The 6,154-nt window shown below is 37.2% G+C and overlaps 1 protein-coding gene across 3 annotated transcripts in view; it reads left to right on the top strand.

Annotated features, from left to right (window-relative positions):
* Window positions 1-500: 500 nt before the first annotated feature.
* The window catches only part of rhbdd1 (rhomboid domain containing 1), a 39,447-nt gene continuing 33,793 nt past the window's right edge, over window positions 501-6,154 (top strand). Inside the window, exons 1-2 of one of the 3 annotated variants that reach the window (XM_006637977.3) lie at window positions 503-708; window positions 865-1,005. The gene's annotated coding sequence lies outside the window, so the exon portion shown is untranslated. Of the gene's footprint in view, window positions 1,006-6,154 lie in introns of all 3 variants that reach the window. The other 2 variants (XM_015361779.2, XM_069197297.1) reach the window with 2 other exon arrangements.

Below are 6,154 nucleotides of genomic sequence, written 5' to 3'. Positions count from 1 at the left end.
TTTTAGGAACCATTTTCTATCAAGTGGCATGCCATTTTTTACAATTTAGGGGCCTACATGAAATATTCTACATTTTCAGTGTAAAAGGTTATGTGGACCTCTTTGGTTATTAACGTTGATCGTTTATATGATTTTTCTTAATTTCACACGTGTTTTAATGGGTATTTGACCGTAATCTGCAGAAATGGCACATCTCTTGTTTTCATTTCATATAAGAAAAAAATCTAATACAGTATTAATACGAAACTAAATCACAGTGGTAACTCTTTTGAAGACCTATTGCACATATTTTATTGCCTTTTGCTTTCATGTCAATATTTTTGTAATATTGTTTCATCGTCGTTGTTGCTTAAACTGTAACCCACTGAAGTCTTTCCAGACAGCGTTTTTCTTAATTACTAAAGCGTCAGTTTCATGGGAAGCACCCTGTCTCCTGCTACAGTAACTTCATGGAAAATAGCTGCTGAGTCTCACACACAGAAGCCGTAACAGAGCTCAAACCTCATGCAGTCGAGCAGCCCTGCTTACGCTACACGTCAGTTTCTGTTTCGTTTTCATACGTGGAAATGACGAAACTCTGTGAAATATACGCTTTAAAATGTCGCACATAAAAACGCAGGTTAGTTTTTTGGCAGCTTAATAGCACAAACTCGTCGAACACCCTCAGGACGTATTAAAGCGATTATTACAGCCTTACATTTCGAAAAGGTACTTCCGTAAGAAGTCTGGGACGTTGGGACAGAGACAGGAAATCAGCGTGTACATTTTATAACAAGTTTACATGTACATTCGTACATCTTATCTAATATAACAGCTAACGAGATGAAAACATACATCGTTTATTTATTTCTGTATTTTTTTTAGATTACCTGGGGCACAAACAAAAACTTCTGCAGCCTTATCAACAGTCAAGGCTACTGAAGTTCATACATGTTTAGCTCAGACAAAGACTGGAAGATTTTACTGCAGTTTCAAGCTTTTCACCTGAATTTTCCTTTCTAGTAGGTAAGTAAAATACTACACCGAGGTGTTCTGTAAAATATATTTATATCGCCACCTTTCATTCAATTCAAAAAGTTTTTTTAGTCAAAATAGGAAAAAATACTAGTTTTACTGTTTAATTTTAAAATGAAGAGCACTGCACTGTCGTTCTAAAGGGAGCAAATCACAGTAGGGTAGTAAAAACACTAGTTAAACTGCAAATACGCAGCAATTTCGTACGTCTGACGCAGTTAAAAGACGTATTGAAGCGTGCGACGGCAGTAAAGTATGACTGGGTCTCCGTTTACACGCTTCCTGTTCAGTCTATTGGTGTGTTTACTGTGTAAATTAGCTTTTAAGACAGGCTGCTTCCACATTTTTAAAATGTAAATTAGATTCCTAGAATCGAGGTGTCTTGATAACTTATCAACAACTAACAGCAGGCTAATAACGTAACATTAAAAATACCCTTGATTTGAAAATAACTCACTGGCCATTTTGTTACCACATCTGAATTCGATTTAAAACAGACTATGTTATGAAGTGATCTAGAATTGATTGGGTATCGTCCCCTTTTCTAAATTATTGTTGTTAAATAGTACAGCAAGATTTTTATTTAAAAGGGTACTGTACAGTTCCACAGTCTAAAGGTAATGTGGTTAGGGTGTGGTTGGTGTTCTCACCCGGCGACACCTTTCTACAGATAATCCAGGTGATTTTATTATTCAGTGTGCCTATTTGCATGATGGCTGTGAATGCACATTACCTGTCGTCCTGGGTAAAAGTTACAAATGAGAAGATGCCAGTCGTCTTATCCTGGTAGTTTGTTTTTTGCTCTGTGGATCAAGCTGTGGGGCAGCATGGTGGTGCAGTGGTGAGCATTGCTACCTCACATCACTGGGGCCCAAAGTTAAATTCCTGGGGTGCTACCTGCGTGTACAGTACGTTCTCCTTGTGTTTGTGTGGATTTCCTTCAGGTTCTCTGGTTTCTTCCCATGGTCCAAAGGAATATGGGTAGATTCATTGGTTTCTGGGAAACCTGACCCCGGTGTACGTTTGTGTGTGTCTGTGTATGTGTGTTCCCTGAAGTGAATTAGCCACCCATTGCTTGCCAGGGTAGACTGGCTGCCCTGTGATGCTGTATTGGATAAAGCAGTTACAAAATACATAAGTGGATCGAGCTGTTTCTGGAAAGATGTTAGAGGAGAAAATGTATTCCAGGTACCTGCTCTATTCAATTCTACATGAATACAACCTATTTTGATTTGTATGGTTCTTGATTTCACTGTTGGCTGCTATTCCTGTACTAGTGTAGTAGGGTGACTTGAGTGTTGTCCAAAACAGTCTAAAGGTTTGTGTAGTTCTCTCACAATCGCCTCCAGTCAAGCCTAAGGATATCCCAGTCCTTTAATGTATGTCTGATATTCTTTAAGACCAGGGGTTGTCTTATTCGTCGTTATGAGTTCCTTAGAAATTCTGTTATTAGGCTGTATACTGGTATATCTCTTTCATTCTTCCAGTTTTATTTGAAGAAACCAAATCTAAAGCCACTGGGCTAATCGCTTAGAATTTCATCTACTAAAAGTTAATTAAAATACACATTGAAGCAAGAGGTAAAGAGACACAATAATTGCAATATGAGTAATTCTCTTGTACTCCTTTTAGGGGCTAAGGTCACCTTGAAGAATGCATTATTAACATCATGAATTCCTCAAGTTGTCTCAAGATTGATGGCCTTTTGCCTATGTTTTACATCTGCATAAGTAATTTAACAGGATGTGGTACATGAAAATTAATTGCTTGTTTAAATACACTATGGGCTTGTCCTTTGTGGTTATCCAGGTAATTAGACATCTCGAAGCTTATTGCTTCTGACAGTTGTATGACCCAGCCTTGTGAGTTCAAAGGATCAGAGGCATGTACTCTGAATTTAAATCAGCAATTGGTACAAATTAATTTCTTCAGTGGGCTCTTTAACATATATGTACAATGTAAAATATAGTGTTCCATGGTCCTGAAATGTGCAGAGAAATATGCTCTTTCAGTGACTTTGAACTGCACCAGACTTGAAAACCAAAATTTTACCCATGCTAGAATGATTTTCTGGACTCGGTACTCTTCACATTTGGCTTGCTACTAATGAGAATTATTACCGCTTCCCTATGAGTTGCACGAAATAAATGAAATACATTCTTGCTGTGACTCCTGACTGAAGCAGGGACTCCTGGCAAGAGGTAGTATGTCTCTCTTCAAGTCTGACAAGTGAAGTGGTGGGTGAAGAATGTATTATGAGTACCACAACTAACTCTCAGGGGCTTCAAAGTAATGGGAATGCGATCTGTTTTTCTATGGTTATAGTAACATCATATAATAACAAAGCTGGTGCAGGGCGCAACCTGCAGTCTGCCTAAAATGGTTAATCCTTGTGCCTCTGATGTTACTTGTTTGAGTCTGGGCCATAACATTAAGCACATTTTACCGGCATGCCTGAGAATATTTGACTAATGTAAAGTATGGGATATCCATTCATTATTTTAAAAAAGCTGCCTGTTCTTGGTAAGGGTTGTGGCACCCTTGAGCATTTCCCACCAGCACAGGGTGCAGGGTGGCATGGCAGGCAACCTGGGCAGGGTGCCAGTCTATCACAGGGCACAGACACACACAAGCACAATGGCACAATTGAGAGACACCAGTTGACCCAACAAACGTGTAACTGTGGCACATGACGAGAACCCACATGTGAACGTAGGGGACCATGCAAACTCCACACAGTAGGCCCCCCCCCCGCCAGCAGAAGCCCAGGTATCCTGGGCTGTGAGGCTTCAATGCCCACTTCCACACCTCAGGTACCATCACCTGTGTGGGGAGTTTCTGAAATCTCAATTAATAAAACCAATTACTAAAGAAGAACTCATCATATGTTCATATGTTAAAGGCTTTGACTTTTATTCATATTATTTCAGTGATGCTTCGGAATGACTGTTTTCTCAGTATAACTGTTTAAGGTTATGTTGAAGTCTTGAAGATACTTTAGGCATGCAGGTTTGTTGATAGTATTAATGCTACAATAATTAGTAGTATTATAGTAGTGTAATGCTATAGTAGAATCTAATACTAATATAACATTAATGTGGCACAATTTCTTTGCTTCTCTGCTATAGTAGATCTTTTTAAAGTCTGCCCTTGGATTATACAGACAAGACAGTGCATTTGCAGTGGTAAGCAAGACTATATCTGCTACATAATTGCTATTGACAGGGGCAATCAGAAGATGTCTAAAAAGATCTACATGTGCTTTTATAAGGTATTGAATATCTGTACTATCAAATTGATTTGCTCCAATGGAGAGGACATAGAAATACCATAAATGCTGATACACATTAAATTGATAATAATAAAAAAACAGAAACATGTTCCCAGCCTTGCACATTATCCTTAAATCTTTATGTCAATCCATCTGTATCCTAAGACGTTAAAGTAAAGCTTTTACAAGATAGGTAGAATCCGATCTGAAAGGTAACTGTTTCTTTGAAATTAAGTGGAACTGGTCAGTCCTGGAGCAAAAAAAAAATCATTTATAACCGTATAGAAAGATCAAAACATTTTTTTATTGTTTTATTTTATTCAGGGATTATCAAATGGAAAAGCAGAGAATTCACAATTTCAGTCATTTGCTATTATTTCACGCCTTTTCTGAAAGTATAAACTATGTTATAATCAAAAATAAAAGAAGGTGGTAAAATGTTATCCAAAGCCCTAGATGTATTTCACAGTGTCCAAAGACAATTAAATATCAAATGAGTTGAGGTTGACAGGACAGCGAAAGAATAATTGCATGAGCTGTGAAAGCTGCAGAAGTAGGTGCCACCAACAGTGCAAACGAGATGCTTATTATAATTCAGCATGAAGACAGCTACATTCAGTGTTATAGACACCATATTGTCCATCAAAATCCACTAACCCTCCATTTAACGGACTTCGCCTTAAGGCTTTCGGCTCTAACTGACAAACTCTGCTAAGGGGTAATTTTGTCTGTAAAATCAGAAATACCAGACTTTCCCCACAATAATGGCAAAATAGATGTAAAAGGCATGAATATCAATGTTTTCCTATAGGCGAAGGGCAGTAGCTTCCCATGTTTGTTTTTTGGCTGCTTCAGAGAATTGTATACAGTGTATTTCAGAATAAAATAATGAACTTGTATATTTATGATGGAGAAAGGCCCAGGAACAATTTTCATTGTGTTGTTTACAATTGTAAAAAATGATTTTAAAAATCCAGAAAGTATTGTGTTTTTTTGGGCTGAGAAAATGTCATTTGTGATTTAACGGACATTCTGCAATAACGGACCCCCTTCCCTCCTAGTCTGTTAAACTGAGGGTTTACTGTAGTTGTTTAGCCATAAAAAGGAATGACTAAAGGAGTCATTTGTTTAAGCCTTATTTGCAATCTGAAATTGCTTCTTTGGGTGGTGCATTGCTATAATTTCAATGTGTGTTATTGGCTTTCACTCATATCGAAGACATTATTTTTCCTCATGAAATGATTAAACAAGTTGAAACAACTGAAACTGGCAGAGCTTGATCTTTTCACACCATCTTTCTGAATTAACACGTTATACTCAAATGTAAAATTCATTTTGTAAAGAGTTCAGGCTGTTTCATTCATTTTTCAGCAGGTGACGGAGGCTCTCAGATATTTTGTGATGTCTAAACTTAAGCAAACATTTCCATTTTTATTTACGTAACATAAAGACATTTGAGAATGGACCCAGCTGATATCTGTCAGTGGCATCAGAATAAGAAATGGCATGTAAGAGAGTAACATTTTAAACTGATGTTTTGTTTTGTTTTGTTTTTTTTATTGATGCAGATTGCATTGTCTGTATTGAATCCCTTTTATTTGTTAATAATATTCTAAAAACCACAAGCTGAATGCAGTCTTTCATTTTCCCTTATCATTGGTTGAATCTTTTACAATGATCTTAGTAACTGAATAGCTTCTTCACTGTAGCTGTAGCATAAATGCTCTCCAAGTACATTCTTGAAATTGCTGAATGACTGAATACAAGTGGTCATTCTATCTATGCTGCAGTCTAGCTATGTAACAGATTCACAGTCCATTAACACGCATCTCCAATTTTCCATTTATTTTAAGTTGGCGTCAAAAAAAT

Source organism: Lepisosteus oculatus, chromosome 13 (genome assembly GCF_040954835.1).
Source record: "Lepisosteus oculatus isolate fLepOcu1 chromosome 13, fLepOcu1.hap2, whole genome shotgun sequence".
In the NCBI taxonomy this organism is placed as follows: Eukaryota; Metazoa; Chordata; class Actinopteri; order Semionotiformes; family Lepisosteidae; genus Lepisosteus; species Lepisosteus oculatus.
The sequence above is the reverse complement of the archived record's forward strand: the minus strand, read 5'-3'. Positions and strand labels throughout refer to the sequence as shown.